Source organism: Equus caballus, chromosome 16 (assembly GCF_041296265.1).
Source record: "Equus caballus isolate H_3958 breed thoroughbred chromosome 16, TB-T2T, whole genome shotgun sequence".
NCBI lineage: Eukaryota > Metazoa > Chordata > Mammalia > Perissodactyla > Equidae > Equus > Equus caballus.
In genome coordinates, this window is record NC_091699.1 from 91,014,705 (window position 1) to 91,036,856 (window position 22,152).

Below are 22,152 nucleotides of genomic sequence, written 5' to 3' on the forward strand. Positions count from 1 at the left end.
ATGAAAGAATAGAAAGTATTTAAAGAAAAGTTTAAATTAACGATCTTTCTTGTATTTTTAAAATAATTTTTCCCAAGTGCATGTCTCCAAAGCCTGCCGCCAGCATTTGCTGTGTCTTAGGCACAGAGCAGATCCATATCAGCACATGGTGGCAGCTAAAGCTGTGCTGAAGAAAGCATTTTAGGATTTGGTTATTCATGGAAATGGAATCATAGTCTGTGCTCTTTTGTGCCTGGCTTCTTTCACTCAACATATTTTTGAGATTCATCCATGTGGCTGCCTGTATCAGTTGCTCCTTCTTTTGTGTTGCTGTCACAGTGATTTGGGCATAGAACAGTGATTGTTGCTGGGGTAGGAGGCTGATTGACTGGAGAGCGACGTGAGAGAATGGCGACGGAAATGTTCTCTTAATGGGTGCACTGTTTACACAGGTGTGTATATTTCATAACGTAAGATTTGTGCATTTAACTGTATCCATGTAATTATCTTCAATAAAATTTAAACTTGATCTAAAGGAACAAGGTGATCTGGAGAGAAACGTTGTTAAGAGGTTTTGGTAGATAGCTTGTGCGGCTTTTATCTGTCAATAGAAACATATCTGTGGTTCCAACTAAACTGCCTTGCTTTATTCATGCTGCCCCTCAGAGAAGTGATGTGTGCTAATGGTGTCTTAAATGAATAGATGTGGCTCAAAGCGCCTAAAGGCAAACATCTTTTAATTAATCTGTTTTGATGCTTTTCTAAATAACAAATGTATTCATTCATTTGTAAAGCGTTGGGCTTCACATCCTGAGTACCGAGGATAGAGCATGTGGACTAGACAGAGCTGTCCCAGTGCTCCCGGCTCCTCTAAGCTCTCAGAGAGGACAAAGGTGAAAAACGGAATTACAAGTGTGATAAACGTCATGAAAGGAGGAAGCACAGAGTGCTTGGAGGGGGAAGGTGTGGAGGGCAATCCTAGCCAGGGAAGGCTTTGAAGAGAAAATGTTCAAAGTCCTGAGGGTGAGCGAGATTTCACTAGATGCAGGAGAAGTTGAGGAGAGGGTATTCTGGGGACTTGAAGTTCAGAGGCAGGAAAGGAAATGCAAATTGCTGATCAGTAGTGAGCCAGGTGGTGAAAGGAGATGGGACTACAGGGGGAGAACTGGGTGGAGTGTGGGGGCTGACGGAGGAGATTACACAGAACATTGAAGGCTGAGGTGAAGATTTGGCCTCTGGCCTTTGGTCACCATCAAGACAAGACAAACTGATGCTGCACTCTTCTTGCCAAATGTTGCTGAGGCTTTCATATGCCCATCTATGAAAGGAATCTATGTACTTGTCGCTGTATCATTTGAAGAAAGTTTGGCTTGGGTCTCATGACAGCGTGAAGAGTTTGTTTCTTGAACACGAGACGTAGGTTTTACATTTCCCTGAATCATCACAAGGCTCTGCTCATACAATCCGGCATCATTGATGGTGTCACTCATCTCTGTGCAGCTCAGCAATGAAACAGTTAGCCTCTCTCGGAGGGCTGGAGCTGACAGCACAAAGTAGGATGATTCCACAATGATGTGCAAGGTCACCTTTTGTGCCTTGAGATCTTCTGCTTCTCCAGGAGTCTTTACCAGAAATTTCCTTCTCTCACTTCACAGGCTCCTGACACATGGCAGACCCAGAGTTACACCAAAGCCTTCCACTGCCTTACAGCTGAACTCTAACTCTCAACCAGCTTCCCCCATGAATAGCTTTTTAATAATTTTGAAATATGAGTTAAGTTGATATAGCATTTTTTAATACTTTCACAGAATTGCTTGAGACATATATATGCCATCTTGGGTTGTGACAGAAACAAGGTAGAGCCCACCACATATTTATAAAGTTACATCAACACGATTCTGTTCTAAGAAACTTTGGTTCCTAGTTTCAGGAATAGATTTTTGATCAAGTGTCAATTTCCAAACTTATAAATTGTCTACGTCTTGCTCTATCCTTTTAACCCACAAACTAAATCTGAAATAGTTGCATAGCTTTTAATATATAGTGGAATATGGATAGTGACTTTTCTAAAAGAGAAAAAAAAAGCTTTTAATTTAATTTGATGTTCAGTTTAATAAGATTTACCTAAGATGTCTAACTCCAAGATGCTATTATTATCATTTTTATGACAACCTTTTCCTCATTTTTTCTCTTCACATGAGCTAAGCACAATATGAATGAACAATATTCAATAACATAAAACAACGTTCAGTTATTCCATGGGAAGTTCCAGAAATTCAAAAATTCAGCTTTGATCATTTGCCTGCAAGAAACTACATGTTCCTGGGAAGCTTTCTCTCCCATGGGTAATGGTTCGTAGAGTTCTTTACTTCTTTCCTCAAAATCCAACCCAGTCTCAATCTCAAAAGAATCCTTTGTCTTCTGCTTAGTTGAAAAAGTGGAAGCCATCAGTATAAAGGTTTTCAACTATCTTCCCTCCTTATTCCCATTGCTCCAACTGTAGAGGTGTCTTCATTCATTACCATCACTGAGCCTTCCAGGCAGGTCCCTACACCTGTGTTCGGGGTCAAGTCACTTGAACTAACTCACATACTGCACTCTATAAATGGCCTTCTCTCCTATGCTGTCGACACCTCTCTCTCTCTGCACTTTCCTAAAAGCAGTTATATACACCACAGATTCTATTATAATAAAATCAAAAGGCCTACTTCCTTGGCCCTACGTATCCATCCACCCAATTTCTGGGTCAGAGATTCTCAGACTTTTTTTTTTTTTTTTAATTTTTTTTTTTTTTTATTAATGTTACAATAGATTACAACCTTGTGAGATTTCAGTTGTACATTATTGTTAGTCATGTTGTGGGTACACCACTTCCCCCTTTGTGCCCTCCCCCCACCCCCATTTTCCCTGGTAACCACCGATCAGATCTCCTTGTCAATATATTAACTTCCACCTATGAGTGGAGTCATATAGAGTTCGTCTTTCTCTGACTGGCTTATTTCGCTTAACATAATACCCTCGAGGTCCATCCATGTTGCTGCGAATGGGCCAATTTTGTCTTTTTTTATGGCTGAGTAGTATTCCATTGTGTACATATACCACATCTTCTTTATCCAATCATCAGTTTCTGGGCATGTAGGTTGGTTCCATGTCTTGGCTATTGTAAATAATGCCACGATGAACATAGGGGTGCAAGGGACTCTTGGGTTTTCTGATTTCAGGTTCTTAGGATAGATACCCAGTAATGGGATGGCTGGGTCATTGGATATTTCTATTTTTAACTTTTTGAGAAATCTCCATACTGTTTTCCATAGTGGCTGTACCAGTTTGCATTCCCACCAACAGTGTATGAGGGTTCCTTTTTCTCCACAACCTCTCCAACATTTGTCGCTCTTGGTTTTGGATGTTTTTGCCATTCTAACGGGTGTAAGGTGATATCTTAGTGTAGTTTTGATTTGCATTTCCCTGATGATTAGCGATGATGAACATCTTTTCATGTGTCTATTGGCCATATTCATATCTTCTTTTGAGAAATGTCTGTTCATGTCGTCTGCCCATTTTTTGATCGGGTTGTTTGTTGTTTTGTTGTTAAGCCGTGTGAGTTCTTTGTATATTATGGAGATTAACCCTTTGTCGGATAAGTGGCTTGTAAATATTTTTTCCCAATTAGTGAGCTTTTTTTTGTTTCAATCCTGTTTTCCCTTGCCTTGAAGAAGCTCTTTAGTCTGATGAAGTCCCATTTGTTTATTCTTTCTATTGTTTCCCTCAACTGAGGAGTTATAGTGTCTGAAAAGATTCTTTTGAAACTGATGTCAAAGAGTGTACTGCCTATATTCTCTTCCAAAAGACTTATTGTCTCAGGCCTAATCTTTAGGTCTTTGATCCATTTTGAGTTTATTTTGGTGTGTGGTGAAAAAGAATGGTCAATTTTCAATCTTTTGCATGTGGCTGTCCAGTTTTCCCAGCACCATTTGTTGAAGAGACTTTCTTTTCTCCATTGTAGGCCCTCTGCTCCTTTGTCGAAGATTAGCTGTCCATAGATGTGTGGTTTTATCTCTGGGCTTTCAATCCTGTTCCATTGATCTGTGGACCTGTTTTTGTATCAGTACCATGCTGTTTTGATCACTGTAGCTTTGTAGTATGTTTTGAAATCAGGGATTGTGATTCCGCTGGCTTTGTTTTTCTTGCTCAGGATTGCTTTAGCAATTCGTGGTCTTTTGTTGCCCCATATGAATTTTAGGATTGTTTGTTCAATTTCTGTGAAGAATGTTCTTGGGATTCTGATTGGGATAGCATTGAATCTGTAGATTGCTTTAGGTAGTATGGACATTTTAACTATGTTTATTCTTCCAATCCATGTGCATGGAATGTCTTTCCATCTCTTTATGTCATTGTCAATTTCTCTCAAGAAAGTCTTGTAGTTTTCATTGTATAGATCCTTCACTTCCTTGGTTAAGTTTATCCCAAGGTATTTTATTCTTTTCGTTGCGATTGTGAATGGGATTGAGTTCTTGAGTTCTTTTTCTGTTAGTTCATTATTAGAGTATAGAAATGCTACTGATTTATGTATGTTGATTTTATACCCTGCTACTTTGCTGTAGTTGTTGATTATTTCTAATAGTTTTTCTATGGATTCTTTGGGGTTTTCTATATATAAGATCATGTCGTCTGCAAACAGCGAGAGTTTTACTTCTTCATTACCTATTTGGATTCCTTTTATTTCTTTTTCCTGCCGAATTGCTCTGGCCAACACCTCCAGTACTATGTTGAATAGGAGTGGTGAAAGTGGGCACCCTTGTCTTGTTCCTGTCCTCAGAGGGATGGCTTTCAGTTTTTGTCCATTGAGTATGATGTTGGCTGTGGGTCTGTCATATATGGCCTTTATTATGTTGAGGTACTTTCCTTCTATACCCATTTTACTGAGGGTTTTTATCATAAATGGGTGTTGGATCTTGTCGAATGCTTTCTCTGCATCTATTGAGATGATCATGTGGTTTTTGTTTTTCATTTTGTTGATGTAGTGTATCACGTTGATTGACTTGCGGATGTTGAACCATCCCTGTGTCCCTGGTATAAATCCCACTTGATCATGGTGTATAATCTTTTTGATGTATTGCTGTATTTGGTTTGCCAGAATTTTGTTGAGGATTTTTGCATCTATGTTCATCAGCGATATCGGCCTGTAGTTCTCCTTCTTTGTGTTGTCCTTGACAGGTTTGGGGATCAGAGTGATGTTGGCTTCATAGAATGTGTTAGGGAGTACTCCATCTTTCTCAATTTTCTGGAATAGTTTGAGGAGAATAGGTATTAAGTCTTCTTTGAATGTTTGGTAGAATTCTCCAGAGAAGCCGTCTGGACTCTTATTTTTGGGGAGGTTTTTGATTACCGTTTCTATTTCCTTACTTGTGATTGGCCTATTCAGATTCTCCATTTCTTCCTGATTCATTTTGGGGAGGTTGTAGGAGTCTAGGAATTTGTCCATTTCTTCCAGGTTGTTCAATTTGTTGGCATATAGTTTTTCATAGTATTCTCTTATGATCTCTTGTATTTCATTGGTATCTGTTGTGATTTCTCCTCTCTCATTCCTAATTTTATTTATTTGCGATTTCTCTCTTCTTTTCTTGGTGAGTCTGGCTAAAGGGTTGTCGATTTTGTTAATTTTTTTCAAAGAACCAACTCTTTGTTTCATTGATCCTTTCTATTGTCTTTTTTGTTTCAATATCATTTATTTCTGCTCTTATTTTTATTATTTCCCTCCTTCTACTGACTCTGGGCTTTGTTTGTTCTTCTTTTTCTAGTTCTGTTAGGTGTCGTTTGAGGTTGCTTATGTGAGCTTTTTCTTGTTTAGTGAGGTGAGCCTGTATTGCAATGAATTTCCCTCTTAGGACTGCTTTTGCTGCATCCCAGATGATTTGGTATGTCGTGTTCTCATTTTCATTTGTCTCCAGAAAATATTTGATTTCTTCTTTAACTTCTTCAATGATCCATTGTTTGTTCAGAAGCGTGTTGTTTAGTCTCCACATTTTTGCACCTTTCTCTGCTTTTTTCTTGTAGTTGATTTCTAGTTTCATAGCATTATGATCAGAAAAGATGCTTGATATTATTTCAGCTCTCTTGTATTTATTGATGTTTGCTTTGTTTCCCAAAATATGGTCAATCCTTGAGAATGTTCCATGTGCACTTGAGAAGAATGTGTAACCTGCTGTTTTTGGATGAAGTGTTCTATATATATCTATTAAGTCCATCTGGTCTAATTTTTCATTTAATTCTATTATTTCCTTGTTGATTTTCTGTCTGGATGTTCTGTCCATTGGTGTTAATGGTGTGTTGAGGTCCCCTACTATTATTGTATTGTTGTTGATGTCTTCTTTTAGTTCTATTAAGAGTTGCTTTACAAATTTTGGTGCTCCTGTGTTGGGTGCGTATATATTTATAAGTGTTATGTCTTCTTGGTGGAGAGTCCCTTTTATCATTATATACTGTCCCTCTTTCTCTTTCTTTATCTGTTTTGCTTTGAAGTCTACCTTGTCTGATATTAGTATAACGACACCTGCTTTCTTTTGTTCATTATTAGCTTGGAGTATTGTTCTCCATCCCTTCACTCTGAGTCTGTGTTTGTCTTTGGGGCTGAGGTGTGTTTCCTGGAGGCAGCATATTGTTGGGTCTTGTTCTTTGATCCATCCTGCCACTCTGTGTCTTTTGATTGGGGAGTTCAATCCATTTACATTTAGAGTGATTATTGAGATGTGGGGGCCTACCACTACCATTTTATGTCTTGTTTTCTGGTTTTCTTCAATTTCCTTTGTTTCTCGTCCCATGGTTTAATCTGTTCTGATGAAGAGCTGCTACTCTCTGTTGTTGTCCTTCTACTTATCTCCTCTGCTCTTGGTTTTGTAGCCCTTTTCCTTTTTTTGATTTTTCAGGAATGAGGGTTTTCCTGAGGATTTCCTGAAGAGGAGGTTTTGTGGCAATGAACTCCCTTAATTTTTGTTTATCTGGGAAAGTTTTATTTCTCCATCGTATTTGAAGGATATTTTCACTGGGAAGAGAATTCTCAGCTGTAGGTTTTTGTCCTTCAGATTTTTGAATATATCATTCCCCTCTCTTCTAGCCTGTAAAGTTTCTGCTGAGAAATCTGCTGATAGCCTGATGGGGGTTCCTTTGTAGGTTAGTTTCTTTTGCCTGGCTGTCCTTAGTATTTTCTCCTTGTCGTTGACTTTTGCTAGCTTCACTACTATATGCCATGGGGTTGGTCTTCTTGCATTGATAAAGTTTGGAGATCTATTGGCTTCTGTCACCTGAAGATCCATCTCTCTCACCAGATTTGGGAAGTTCTCAGCCATTATTTCTTTGAATAGGCTTTCTGCCCCTTTCTCCTTCTCTTCTCCCTCTGGTATATAATCCTTACGTTGCATCTCCTAATTGTGTCTGATAATTCTCGGAGAGTTTCTTCATTTCTTTTTAGTCTTACTTCTCTCTCCTCCTCTGCCTGCAGCATTTCTATATTCCCATCTTTCAAATTGCTAATTCTTTCCTCCATATTATTGGCCCTATGTTGTATTGGCCCTACATGTTCAGTGCATGTAGATTTTTCTTAATCTCCTCTATTGTGTTCTTCATTTCCAGTATTTCTGTTTGGTTCTTCTTTATCGTATCAAACTCTTTTGTGACATAGCTCCTGAACTCGTTGAGTTGTCTATCTGAATTCTCTCTTAACTCATTGAGTATTTTAATGATGGCTGTTTTGAAGTCATCGTCATTTAGGTTATATATCTCATTTTCTTTGGGATTGTTTTCTGTGTATTTGTTATTTTCCTTCTGTTCTGGAGATTTAATGTATTTTTTCATATTGCTTGATGTTGTAGATTTGTGCCTCCGCATAGAGAAAGAGTTTAGTTGCTCCTTCCACTTGTTTCTGCTGGTGTGGTGGGGGAGCAGCTGTTTATACTGCACCAGCCAGGCACCCTATCCGCAGTTGCTAACTGGGCCTGGGCCCCTCCTCATAGTCACAGTGGTCCTTTGGATTCCCTCTTCTGCCGTGGGGGCCATCACGGAGGGGCTTCAGGCTGCTGGTGCCTACTGTTGCAGCCCACCTAGACGTGCTCCCTCCTTGGGGTCTGCAATGGTGTTATGGGCTTTTCCAGTGGCCAGGGGTAGGATCACTTATATTTGCCGCTCCGTCACTGTCGGCACCCACAAAATCTCACTTGTCCGCCATGGGTCGCAGCAGAGCTATTGGCATCTTCTACAGTCTGTGTTTAGCTCACCTAGCTATGCTACTTTTGTCCCGGGGTCTTCCAGCCTTGTGGCTCCCAGATGGGTGCTCTCTACTAGTGCTGTGCAGAGGCTTTCTGTGAGGCTGCTGTGAGCCTGTAGGGTTTCCCCCTAGGCTACGGAGCTGGGTCGCTGGAACTCCACCCAGCCCCAGTCCTGTTCCCCAGGAACTCGGGGAGCCCTTTGCCCTGTCTGGGGGATAGCCGGAGATCCTGATTTCAGTGGTAGGTGGTCAGCTGCTGCCCTGCCTGATATTCTCCTCTCTGGGACCCTCCCGGTGTTGTGGATGCTGGGCGTAGCCCCTCCGCTAATGGCAGACAGAGAGTTTTGTCTGCTGCCCGGGCAGAACTCTGGAGCTTCCCCTCCAGGGCGTGGAGCCGGCCTCTCGAGCTTCACCCAGCCCCAGTACTGTCCGAGATCTCTGGCAATCCCTAGCCCCACTGGGCGGGCAATGGCAGCTGGGGGTCACCTCGCCCTCTGGGATTCTCTCCGGGACTTTCCCGGAGTTGAATGCTGGGCGTGGCCCCTCCGCTAAGGGCAGACAGAGAGTTTTGTCTGCTGCCTGGGCGGAACTCTGGAGCTTCCCCTCCGGGCCACGGAGCCGACCTCTGGAGCTTCACCCAGCCCCAGTCTTCTCTGAGATGTCCGGCAATCCCTTTCCCCACTGTGCAGGCAGTGGCAGCTGGGGGGCCGTCGTACCCTCTGTGATTCTCTCTGGGACCCTCCGGGCGCCATGAACACTAGGCGGGATCTCCCCGTCAATGGCAGGGCGAGACTCTCCCCGCGGGCTCAGGTGTGTAACTCTAGAGTTTCCCTCAGCATTTAGGAGTAATTGCAGGGGGTTTAGGTAGGGTTCTGGTCACCTGTTTCCACCGTCGCTCCTCTGGTGTGTGCTTGCTCCTGCCCTAGGTGTGTGTTGATCTTCTGGGGGCGTCCGTTGGAAGAAAGCCGCTTGCAGGTACTAGGCTGTTCGGTTGGGTTCGGAGAGTTTTCACCTATCTCCACCTCCTCCCGGAGGGAAGTCCGTCCGCCTTCCAATGTATAGTCGCGTGGGTCTCTCAGACGTCCTGAGATGCTATCTGGATATCCTTTGTTAAGTGATGAGTGTCCAAATAATTGTAGACTCGAAGGGGGAGAGACAAAGAGGACTACTCACGGTGCCATCTTGGATCCTCCTCTCGATTCTCAGACTTTTTTAGTCTTAGGAACACTTGACATCCTTAAAAATTATTAAAGGTCCTGCTATGGACTGAATGTTTGCGCCCACCTCCCCCCCCCGGCCCCCCCCCCCCGCCCAACACACACACAAATTCATTTGTCCATATGCCAAAGCCTTAATCCAAAATGTGATGGACCTCTCTTACCCTCTGCTATGTTAAGATACAGCAAAAAAAAAGCCTGCAAACCAGGCAGAGGACCCTTCACCAAACACTGAATCTATTGGCACCCTGATCTTGGACTCCCAGCCTTCAAAACTGAGATAAATAAATATTTGCTGTTTAAGCCATGTGGTCTAAGATATTTTGTTAGAGCAGCCTGACTGCCTGAGACAGGTCCCAAAGACCTTTTGTTTATGTGGGTTATATTCACTGATATTTACCATATTTAAAATTTAAACAGACTTCTTAATATTGTTTATTTATTCATCTTAAAGCATACCAGTGAAAACCCCACTCCATGTTAACATATACAACATATTTTATGAAAAATAACTATATTTCCTATAAAAAATATAAGAAGAATGCAAATTTCTTTTATATTTGACTTAATAAGAAATAACTGGATTCTCATATCTTCTGCATTCAACTTGTTGTAATGTCTTGCTTTTTGGTTGAAGTAGGTGAAGAATGTCTAGACTCATACAAACATGGAGGCAAGAAAGGCAGGATTATTGTAATAGCCTTTCAGATAATTGTGGATATTTTTCTTTGACGCCACACCAGAATTTGAAAAGGGGTAATTTCTGAAAGGTTAGTTGCAAAGTGAAATCTAAAACCATGTAGATGAATGTTTGGTACTTTGTTACATAAAATCCATTGGTCTATTACGCACTTTGAATGGCTCTTTTACCCATGTTCGTTGTTGTAACATTGTGAACTGGGAATTTGAAATATATTTGCTCATTGAGTTATGCAGATCTTCCAAATATACTGTGGAAAACTTCATCACACACTCATGAGATAATAAGAATGAAAAAAGGCAAATAAATTCTAATATTATTATGAAAATAGTTCTGACTATTTCAAGACGGTTGGGTCTAGTGTTAAGAGAGCAGGATCTGGTGTCAGACTCCTGGGTTATGACCATCAGCTCTGCAACCTTGGGAAAAATTTGTGCACCCATTCATTATGGGGACAATAAAAATACCTTCTTCGTTAGGACTGCCCTTATGTTGAAATGACATAATACATGTGACATGTTGGCACACAGCAAATAACCAAGAATGAGAGTTCTTTTTACATTTCCTTTAGTTCCTAATTTTCTCCTGTGCTTTCAATTCATATCCTTGTTCTTTACTTACGCCTTGTCTTCTATTCTGATCTCTGACATTCAGGGTATACATGGCCTTAGGTCAAGCCTGAAGAAAATTTCAGGTTAGAATCTTCAGCAAAATCCAAATTGAAGGGCCAGGAGACAGGCTAATGAATGCTTTTTAAGAAGTGAGAAGGTTTCCAGACTTTGGGAGTCTGGAAAGAATGAAGGATATGACTTATTAAGGATATTTCCTATTAAGGGAAGGATATGATATTAAGAGCAGTTTCTGTTCCTAGGGCTTCCTTGGGCATCTCTGTAACAGGAAGCAGAGTTTCTCCTTCAGGCTGCTTGGGTTGATGGAACACTTGGGAAAAGCATTATGTCAACCTGAGGAGAATGATTATGTTTGGCTCCAGGACTGTGGAAAAATAGCTAACTTCAACTCCTTGTCAGAAATCTGACCCAAGTTGGGTTAAAGTGTCTTATTTTGGTTGCTGTTGCTGTGTAACAAATTAACCCCAAATTTGGCAGTTCAGTTTAAAATAACCGTTCTATTAAGCTCAGAGATTCTGCCATCAGGAATTCAGACAGGGTGCAGTATGAACAGCTTCACTCTGCGTCTCAATGTCTGTTCAACTGGGAAGATTTGAAAGCTGGGGGAAACTGTACAGAGCTTGAATCATCTGAAGGCTCATTCACTCTCACTGTTGGGCCCAGCACCTATACTTGGTCTATCCAAGGGGCTGAGGCCAACTCAAAATGTGGTGGCCTCAAGGTAGTTGGAACTTACGTGGTGGCTTAGGGCTCCAAGTGTGAGTATTCCAGAAAACAAGTTAGAAACTACATTGCCTTTCACGGCTCAGTCACATAAGTCACATGATATCACTCCCTCCATACTGAATTGGTTGAAACAGTCTATCACAAGACTGCCTATATTCAAGGGGAGAGGACATAGACCCCACCATTCAATAGGAGTAGTGTCAAGGGATTTTTGGGCCATGTTTTAAAACTACCTGAGTTCCAGACAAACACACTATTCTCTGGAGCTTGAGATAAAGAAAAGTCTAACCCTCTGAGCTTGGACCAGGGATAAAGAATGAACAAGAGAAGTAACAAAAGGCTTCAGAGTCCAGTGAGTCAGAGGTAGCCTGGGACAGTTTGGGACTTGGCTGGATTGGGCTTGAGAGGGGTCAGGGTTCTTTGGTAGCAGAGCTGGGTATGAAGAGATTGGATGAGAAAGCTTAGCAAGAGAAATGGGAAAATAAAGCAGAAGTAAAACAATAAAATCACTCCTAACCCAAGCACTCAGAAGTAACCAGAGTTTACATTTTGCTGTTCCTCTTGCAGTGTTGTGTCTGCGTGTGTATCAGGGAGAGCATTTATGATTTATCTGAGTTTGCATGTGTGTGTGCGCTTGTTTGTGTGGGAGCATGCATGTGAAGCAAAGTTGTGATCGTACTGTATCATCAGTCTTGTGTCCTGTCTTCCAACCCAAGAATTGGTTTCCTTCTCACTGATATCCACTGTGAACAGATTTATATTTCAGCTTTATTCACTTCTGCTAAGTCAGCTAACTTAGTCTCGACAGAGTTCCGTTGTCCCTAAGTTTCTGTGCTCAGTGCCAATAGCCTGCCACTGAGTTTTTGTTGTTATTGTTGTTGCCAATTTGAAGAAGTCTTCCCAACCTAGAAATGAACAGAGTCACTGATTACTCCTGTCCATAACTGTAAGGGCCAAGGCTCAAACACAATAAAGCTTCTGCCCTATAAACCAGACCCTGCCATCTTTCATTAATGTTCCATTACTGGTACAACAGCAAAGAAGACAAAAAAACGTTGCTACCAGCGACCATCACTCATCTCTTCCAGAAACTATTGACATGGCCCCAGGTTGACCATTGGACCACCTGAGGTCTCCTTCTTTTCTCCTTGTAACAGATATCCCAAATAATATAGTAAACTCCTATCTCCTCAACTGTAGCTTCATCTACCAGCAACCAGTTCTTCTGACATGGAAGAGTCCAACTAACATCTGTACCTACTTCTGAGACATCTGCTGGATTCCTAACCCCGCTGCCAGATAGGGCCTATGCAGAGAGGCTCTCTGCAGAACCCATTGGTGAGGAGAAAATTATCCCCGGATTTGTATCCCAGGAAAAAGCTTTAGCCAGAAGTCAAACATCTCTTGCCAATAGGCATAGAAGAAAACAAGAGCAGGGAGTTGAGTTGAATATATACAATGTTTTGTAATTTTAAACAAAAGTTGCTTCTTTTTTGCTTATGGACAATGGATATTTCCAAATAAGTAGTGTCTCCTTCAAAGTAGCTGTCATGGCTAGGAACACAATTATTCTAATGACGCTATTCTCATCCATACCTTTTTAAATTCCTCTTTTGAAATTACAGAGGCTTTTATAGAGGCCATCCTATTATTTGGCTTATATTCAATGGCATTTATTCAATAGTTATTTAGCCTCCGATTTTTGTTAGTTGCTGCTGTAGGCAATGAGGATATAGTGGTAAACATGACACGCAACATCCCTGCCTTCTCAGAAATTACTGTAAACAACAAAAAAGAAAACAAATAATGTTTCTGATGGTGTTAATTGCTGACAAGAAGGAGAGAGTGATTTGGGGTCTGGAAATCTTTTAGCGGGGTCAGGGCATTCCTGTCTGAGGAGGTAACCTGTGAGAAAAGGGGGAAGTATCTTCAGATCTGGGAAGAAGGATCTGAGAGGAAACCAAGTTTGCTTTACCACATAGGGGTAAATGGAAAGCTACAGGAGGCTTTTCGGAAGGGTGTAACTTAATTTGGTAAATCTTTGAGAGCAGACATGAGATAAGTGGGTGAAGGTGGCGAGTGATTCAACTGGGTCACAGAGTTTACAGTACAAACTGAGTTTTGTAGTTTGGGGAATCATTTTTAAAAGATGATTTCCAAAACTGTATTAGCAACAGAAACCTTAGAAGGTCCCCCACACCAGCTTCACCTAACTCATTATGAAGAGTAAATATCTCGCTAACAATGGATGTATGTATGAGGGCAGTTAAGTTTGCAAAGAATTTAGTGTGTCTAAGAATTCAACGTATGAATTAGATTTGGGTAGACAACATACTTACTTACATTGCATTTCTTTTCTTTTTGTGAGAGTTAAATATGCTGTTTGATTTTTTTAAATTCTTCATGAAATCTGTAATAACATACTCGAGTCTAGAGCTTGTCTCGATGATCCCTTCTTCCAACTTAGGGGAGCCCGATGTAATGCAGTCACTTTGAACTCTAAAAACAGAAATGGGTTCTGGTTCGTAAAGGAAACTTAAACTGGCTAATCTTTGTAGACATATGGAAACATGGCATTCATACACATTTTTTCCACTTCACTTACTTTACCACTCAGACTTTGGGGATCTTCCCGTAAGTTTGTCTGTGACTCATGCTGGGGTCAGATGACTTAATGCTTCCATCTAACCGAGGGAAGGAATCTGATTATTTAACAAATCCACGATCCCCGGTTAGGATGCCAGGAGCCCTAAGGGGGCTAATCTTGTGGCTTGGCACTTTTCATCTTTTCTTTTTCCTTGAAAAAAAAATCAGTGCTTACGGTTGGCCTGCTAACTGGCATTTCTTTTATCCCTTGAGGGTATTTCTGGGTCAGTTTGCTTGGATAGCTCGTAAGAGGCGATACAAGAGCCTCTCTAACTTTCCTTGTATAGAGCAAACCAAGCCCTGTTCCTCGTCTTTCTTCTTTTACCCAGTGAAAATGTTAATCTTTGGAAGAGTCCAATCTTATCCACATATATTATCTCCTTGGAATTCTCCCAATAACACTGGTATCAAAACAAGCCAGGCGTTATGGTTTTAATTCTACAGATGTGGAAGTGGAGGGCACAAGAGCTTCATTTCTAGCCTGAGATCACTTAGCTATCAATGGCGGCTGCTAGACTCAAAGCAAAGTCTGGGCCTCACAAAGTCTAGTACCTTCTTTCTGACATACTGCGTTTCTGCAGTTTCTCCAGTCCTTACCAGATCCGTGCCTCCCCACACCCAGCTCAATATTAGGCATTGTTACAATTTAAGCAGGCCTTGTTCTCTTATTGTATATTTGTTACCTGTAGTGGTGACTTGTGTGGCTACTGGAGAATTCCAGACAGTGGAGTCTACAAGTGGGCGGAGATTACAGTCCTTGCTCTTCAACAGATCCTTTACACAAGCAGACTCCATGGTTTATGTCTGCAACTGACACTGAAAGCTGCATTAGGAGATAAATGTACCGAAATTCCTAGTTTAACACTGACGAGCTATTTCCTGAAGCTTGTATTTCCACATGAATAAAAACAGGGTGATACCTGATGAAAGGTCCTAACAGTTCTGCACAAACACACAGGCACGCACACACATACAGACACACACACACCAGCCAACCCATCTGTGCATTTTCTTGGTTTAGAACTTTTTCTGCGTGGTTCGGAAAAAAAGGTTAGCAAAATCTGAAAGCAGGTTGGTTTGGTTGGTTGAAAGAAGGAGGGATTGAGGGTGTGGTGGGAGTGACAGGGGTGGAGTTTGGGAGTATCTTTTATTTGCTTATTTATTGAGTTGTGTGGGGAATCCAGTGAAGAAACTGAGCCAGTTGTTATAAAACTAGGACTATTGGAGAGAGAGAAATGAGAAGACTTTTAGCACGTTTTACCAGAGATTAGCAAGGTGATCTCTCTTTGCTTCCTCAAGTATTTAATCTACTTAAAGCTCATCTACGTACGGAGAAGATCTACAGGACTCTTCAGTGGTTTTTGGAGCAACATTTGTGTTTTATTTGTAGGACTGCCAGATTTCACCAACAAAAATACAGGAAGCCAGTTAAATGTGATTTTCTCATAAGCAATGAATAATTTTTTATGTGTGCAAGTCTCAAATATTGCCTAGGACAATCTTTCACTAAAAATTGCTATCTGTGATTAAATTTAACTAGGCACCGTGTTATGTCAACGAGCGATCCTAGTCATTTGGCCAAGACGTGGATTAGAGCGGGAAAGTTTACGTTACCGGCTTACACGCAAACCGGAGTAGAGTTTCCCAGAGGCGTTCAGATGGTGACAGCTGTTTGCAAACTTGGCCTCACGTCACAACCACCTGAGGAACTCCAAATTCTGGTGCTGCTGCTCTGGGATTCAGCCAGGGCGTGGGATTGTTCAAAGCATTCCAGGTGACACTAATGTGCTACAACGAGGAGTTGGTGACTGCTGTCCCATGATTTTTATCCTGCACTACACAAACAAAGACCCAAAAGACTTTTTAAGAGTGCCCATGCCCACGTCCCACTCCAGAGCAATTAAATCAGTGTCGGGGGTGTGGGGGCAGGCCTGCTATGTTGCAATTAAAGCAAAGCTCCCAATAAATTTTCATTTCTTTAGGGTTAGGAAGCCCTAAGTTATAGCCTAAAACGTGGCATCCTAGGGAGGGCCAGCTATAGGAAACTTTAAAAGGTTTAGCTTTAATTCTTTAAATTATGAAATTAATATTTATTCCAATAAATTCAAGCAATAAAGAAGCATCAAAAATAAAGATGAACTTCCCCAATTCTACTTTCCAGAAGTATCCACTGGTAAAACCTTGATCTGTTTTTCCCATGCCAAGCATATAGTAAGGAGGAAAGAATCAACGAGAGGCAAACGATATGCGTCAGTTATCTTTTAAAGTTGCCACAGTTTGCTTTGATGGACCAGAGCTTGTCCGCATCACTGCATTAAGGAGATGTGTTTATTTCAGGCTTCACTCTGAATCAGTGAAGTTAGAAGCTGCAACATAAGGGAAGAAGGGGAGAAGAGACTTGAAGGGACAAAACAACCTCTATCACAGTCGTTCTCCACTCCTGACATTCCGGTGTAATGGCAGTGGCATTAGAGCACATTCCTGGCCATTGTCCGTCCCCTCGGTTACTTGCCTCCAGGAGTGGGGTGACTTACCCCATTAGTGAGTTTGAAGGAAGGAGCTGGACATAAGTGCTTCAGTCCCTGCTTTTTGTCTCTCTCTGGGGAGGCAGCCTGTCTGCCGGGAGCACACACTCCCAGCTCCTGCACAGGGTAAGTTTTACAGGGGTGCGCCTCCACCAGGGACCCCTCTGGCTTCCAGCTCTGCCTGAGTTAGGGAGGGTAACTCTGATCCTACACCGCTCTGTAAACCCCTTGCTTCCAGAGAACACTGTTCGTCCTTAAAGCAGCCTTAATAGGACAAAAATAATTTTTGTTGCCCTCCCGTGTCTACCTCTCAATTGATTTCATTCACAAAGTACTCTCTCAAAACACGAGCAATATAAACACATTTTCCGTTTGAAAATCAGTGAGGAAAAGAGCATAAACTCTCCCTGATTTCCATGTCCAGGAGGTCCTGGGGCCCTATCTTAAACAAGAGGCGTGAACATGTCCTAAACAGAAATACCAAAGCCGTGTAGAATGGGGAGAGACGTACCAATACAGGAAACTCAGCGAAAGACAGAAATGTCCTAACCAGTAGAAGAAACAATAATAGCAAAGCAACTCAACGGGATAAAATAGACACTGAGCGTTGCCAGGAATAATCCTCATAGCCAACTGTCATCCCATCTGCCAGATTCCTGAACAAAATATCCCCACTTCCTCAGTCATATCATCTGTTCCATGTCATCTGTTGGGCCAACAGGCAGAGGAAGTCACCTCCAGGCAAGAGTTGGGTTCAATGGCCCATGAGCTGTATTTCCCCACTCAGAGTAATGGCGTGATTGTGGCTTTGCTTGTGGTGACTACAGAAGATATCACTCTATCAATGGATGAATAAATAAAATAAATTGTAGGTTATCCATGACATAAACATTTTAAATGTTTTTGTTGTTGTTTTTGTGACAGTAATGCAGCTTCTCCTTGACGCTTAGAAAACCTCTGTGAAATCAGTCTGGTTTCTTGAGGTAGACTCCGTAACGACGTGCTCAAAAATGATTGAGGACATTGGAAACATTTGAAACTGGGTTTTTATTGCTTAAAATTTCAATGTTATGAAAGATGTTGCGTTAAAATGTTTTAAATCACTGCTAAATTTTTGATGTGGTGGAAGGAAATTGGAACAATAACTATTTTTACTTCTGCTTCCACTGCCAATTTCCAGTGCAATTTTGGACACGTGGGCCTCTCTCAATTTCTTCATTCGTATAATAGATTGTAGAGCAGATAGTCCTTAATGCCTCTTTTAACTCTAAAATCCTTTGATTTTCTTCGTTAAAACTTATAGATTAGTACCAATGTATTCTGGACTGGAAAAAAACAAGTATAGTTTATCCACGAGTTGGTGCTGCCCCCTGTAGAGGACTGACATGGGACGGGGTGGGGAGGGGGAGGGGGGACTGTGAAACCAGATAAATATTTTGTCATTCTAATTGCTTCTCTCTGTCACCCTCTATGTGCCTATTCCTGCATAATCAAGAGTTTTTAAAAACTGTCTAACATCTATCTTTTTTGATCTGTTATAACGAAAAAAATTAAAACAAATAAATTATGCTTAATGACTGTTAGCCAAGACAATTTGAACAAACTTATTTTTAAAACTGTTCAAGGAAAGGATTGTTTCTGTAATTTCCCAAAATAAATGTATCTGAGCCTGGATTGCAGAAGAGGTGGTGCCATTTTATATGAATCTCTTTTTGCTTAATAACAATATTAGAAATATTAAACATTTTGAGAGAATCTAGAATTCAATAATGTAATGATAGAGAGATCTGTCATCTCAAATAGAAAATAAAGATTTAGTTGTAAATTAGGTCTAACAAATAGTAATAATTTACAAGTTCAAAATAGTTTTAAGTTTTATATTTATGTTAAAGCATTATCCTCTGAATATTTCATAATACAATTGTGTGCTATGTCAAAAAATAGGTCACTTCCATTGCTGGCAATGTTGTGAACTAGATCATCTTAAAACCCTCTTACTATATAGAACACCTAGAAAGTCTCACTCAAGTATAACCAAAAACTATTTAAATGCAAAAGTGTAGCTCTTACAAGAGTAAGAGAATTTAGTAGAGGTTAAAATCAGGAGAAAATTCACCTACTGGCAAACAGAGATCAAGAGAAAGCTTGACTGTTGGGCTTGGGCTACAGATAAAGAAAAAAGTGTTCACTGAGAATTTATAACCAAGATTTGTCCTCATCGCTTTGGGGTTCGTGTTTAAAATACATACATGACTTGGGAGCACCAAACTGACAGACTAACATGAAGTGGTCTTCAGTTGGTAACATCACTGGGACACCAGCAGAAGCAAGAGCGCACCTCTGGGAGACAACACACCCTCAGATGAGAACTTCTCCAGCCTCCTGGGCTGCCCAGCCATAATGCTAAACTTGACACACGCGAGGTAGCACCACCATCCTCTATTTCTCTTTCCCTATATTTTTATGTTAGCATGCAAAGAAGCCACATATCACACAGAGATGAAAGAAGCACAGGGCACAGTGGTTTAGGGTGTAGCCTTTGGAGCTACCTGCAAATATGCTTTTGTGGACCTAAGCTAGCTGGGTTACCTTGTGCAAGATACCACATCTCCATTTTCTCATCTGTAAAATGGGAATTATTACACTAACCTATCTCTTAGAGTTATGAGAATTGAATGAGTTAATATATGGAAAGTCTTTAGAACCAGAGTGGTGTCTGGCTTATAAGTACTAAAAAGAGTTAGCTGGCTGGTGCCATCATCATCATCATCATCATCATCATCATTGTTATAGGCAGTTGGTCACAATATACCATTTATCTCATGATTTGGTTGGTTTTTCTCCATCTGTGCCCAGATGTGTATTCATCTAGCCTGGAATTAAATCTTGAGGTAAACCTGGCAACTACACATCTAAAATTATATTATTTCACATGACTTGCTCCTTTGTTGAGAAGCAGCAGAACTCAGAAGTGCAGGAAAATTTAATGGCAAGCATTAAGCTAGATAATTACAGAATGTTTTTAGAATTTGCTTAGATATTATGCACAGAGGTACCAGCATCACCCCAACCTTAGCACCTACCCCACCTCCACAACACACCCCACTGAGCACTCACCACGAGCCCATTCTGGACAACTGGGGAAGTGGGGTTAGGACAGCAGGCTGCCTGACCAGATTTCTGGTTGGAGCCTTGAGCCTGGGCAACTTTCCCAGCTCTTTCATTAGCTAAATTCCCCCTGCTCTGCTTTCCCTCTTCCAGGAGCGTTTATGTTTCTCAACTTTTATCCACTCCTTCAGTTTTCCCTCGTTACAATTACAGCGGGAGGAAGAAATTCCTTAGCACCCATCTCCTCCTTACTATTACCTCGTGATGAAGTTTGTTTCTTCCTCTGAAAAGTGCTGTGGACGTTTCTCTCATGATACAGTTATGAGCATCAAGTAATATACATTTTCAAACAAAATAATTTTTTATGCAATAATTCTTTAACTTTGTGTGGCAATTACATACTTACTTGCTTCATCCTTCCTGAGGGATAGAGGACTTCCCCTTGAATACCTAGCACAATCATGCACATATTAGGGCTTTTTTCATTCATTCAGCAAATATTCGCTGAGCATCTTAAATGTACCACTCTCCTGGGCTCTGTGTTTACTGTAATAATCAATCCCTGATTTGCTTAATTCACTAAACTGACCTTTTCAATTGTATTTAACACGGATTCAGCTTGTAGACAAGACTGTAAAATGCATCTTACTCAACCCCAGCAGTGCCAAGAAGTTTGGGTGTACGACACATCCTGAGCATATAACACAACCAGCCAGCCTAAACTGATTAAATGGAACAGGAATATATTATACAGCACCTGAGATGGTGCTAGTAGCATGGCCTCTATCAAATGTGCCAACATCCCGTTGAACACAGGTCCATCGTGGTCCTCATACATGTGTATACTGTTTGTTTGAAAGTCTGTCTCATCCATTAGCCTGTGAACCCCTGAGAGTAGTAATTAGATCTGTTTCACCTTTGCATTTCCTCTCTGTCTTCAGAAACAGCTGAGTGCCTGAATTTAGTAGATACTCAATAAAGTAACTGTTGATAGAATGAAAAAGTGGGGAGGACAGTAAAACTTCTCCTGGCTGCTATAATAAGTATTACAGACTATATCCACTGACTGTATTGTTATTCATTAGGCAGATACTGAGTGAATGCTTACCATGTGCTATTATTAACCATGCTAAGCATTACCATATAGCATCCTGTGCTGCCTCACTTTGACTACACTTGGAATGTATCATTCTGTTTTTCTCTTTTCTGGGATTTACAATTTAAGAGGCCTAGAGGCCAATGGAAGAATACATTCTGTGAAGGTCAACCAATGGGAAAAGACCCATTTTATATATTAGCTATCACTAGCCAAAAAGGTTTTGTTTGTAATACCAGAAAGGCATTTGGTATTAGTTTATTAAACCCAGACGTATGGGTTTCCCAAGCTTGCATCTTTAATATAAATTAAATTAAACTTTGAACATTGGGATAAAAAAGACTGAAAAGAGGCCAACTGTCCTGAGAGAGGCAGGATGCTATTCCCTGAAATCATTGCTTATTCTGTACTTGAACTTAATTTAACATCTAGTTGGTTGGAAAATCCAGCTAGCAAACTAGTCTGGTAACCAGCTTTTTGTAAAATTTCTGGGAAATCTGGCCAATAAGAAAAAATTGTTTTAAAATACATCCCTCACTGACAGCTACATATTCTAACAGCTTTCCTGCATGATATACTGCCATTAAAATCACACATAAAATTTAAATTGCCTTAAATAACTGAACTAGAAATAAGCATTTATAAATAACTGGGTTACATCAGGGAGCTAGCTGTTACTACAGAATATTACAGAAATGACTTTATTAGTATTAAACTTATAAAAGAAAGCAAGGACCATGAATGAACCTGATCATTAATAAGAAATTGATTCAAAAATCCCTTTGGAAAAAACATATTCAAAGACTTAGTCCATTTGGGCTGCTAAAACAAAAATACCATAGATTGGATGGTTTATAAACAAAGAAGTTTACTTCTCACTGCTCTGGAAGTCCATGATCAAGGCACAGGCAGCTTCCATGTCTGGTGAGAGCCTGCTTCCTGGTTCAGATGGCTCTCTTCTCACTGGGTCCTCACATGGCAGAAGGGGCAAGGGAACTCCCTGTGATCTCTTTCATAAGGGCACTAACCCCATTCATAAGAGCTCTACCCTCATCATTTAATCACCTTCCAAAGGCCCCACCTCCAAATAGCATCATATTAGGGATTAAATTTCAACATGAATTTTGAGGGGGACACAAACATTGAGTCTATAGCATTCTGCTGCTGGCCTTCCAAAATTCATAACCTTTTCACATGTGAGAAAAATTCCATCCCAACAGCCAAAAAGTCTTAATTTGATCCAGCATCAACTCAAAAGTCCAAAGTCTC

General features: G+C 40.8%; 1 long non-coding RNA gene across 1 annotated transcript; it reads left to right on the top strand.

Annotated features, from left to right (window-relative positions):
- The first annotated feature begins 295 nt into the window (after nucleotides 1-295).
- Nucleotides 296-18,358, top strand: LOC138918270 (uncharacterized). The gene is made up of 2 exons (XR_011427389.1): nucleotides 296-431; nucleotides 15,695-18,358. It is a non-coding gene; the product is annotated as an uncharacterized lncRNA (long non-coding RNA).
- The last annotated feature ends 3,794 nt before the right edge of the window (nucleotides 18,359-22,152 follow it).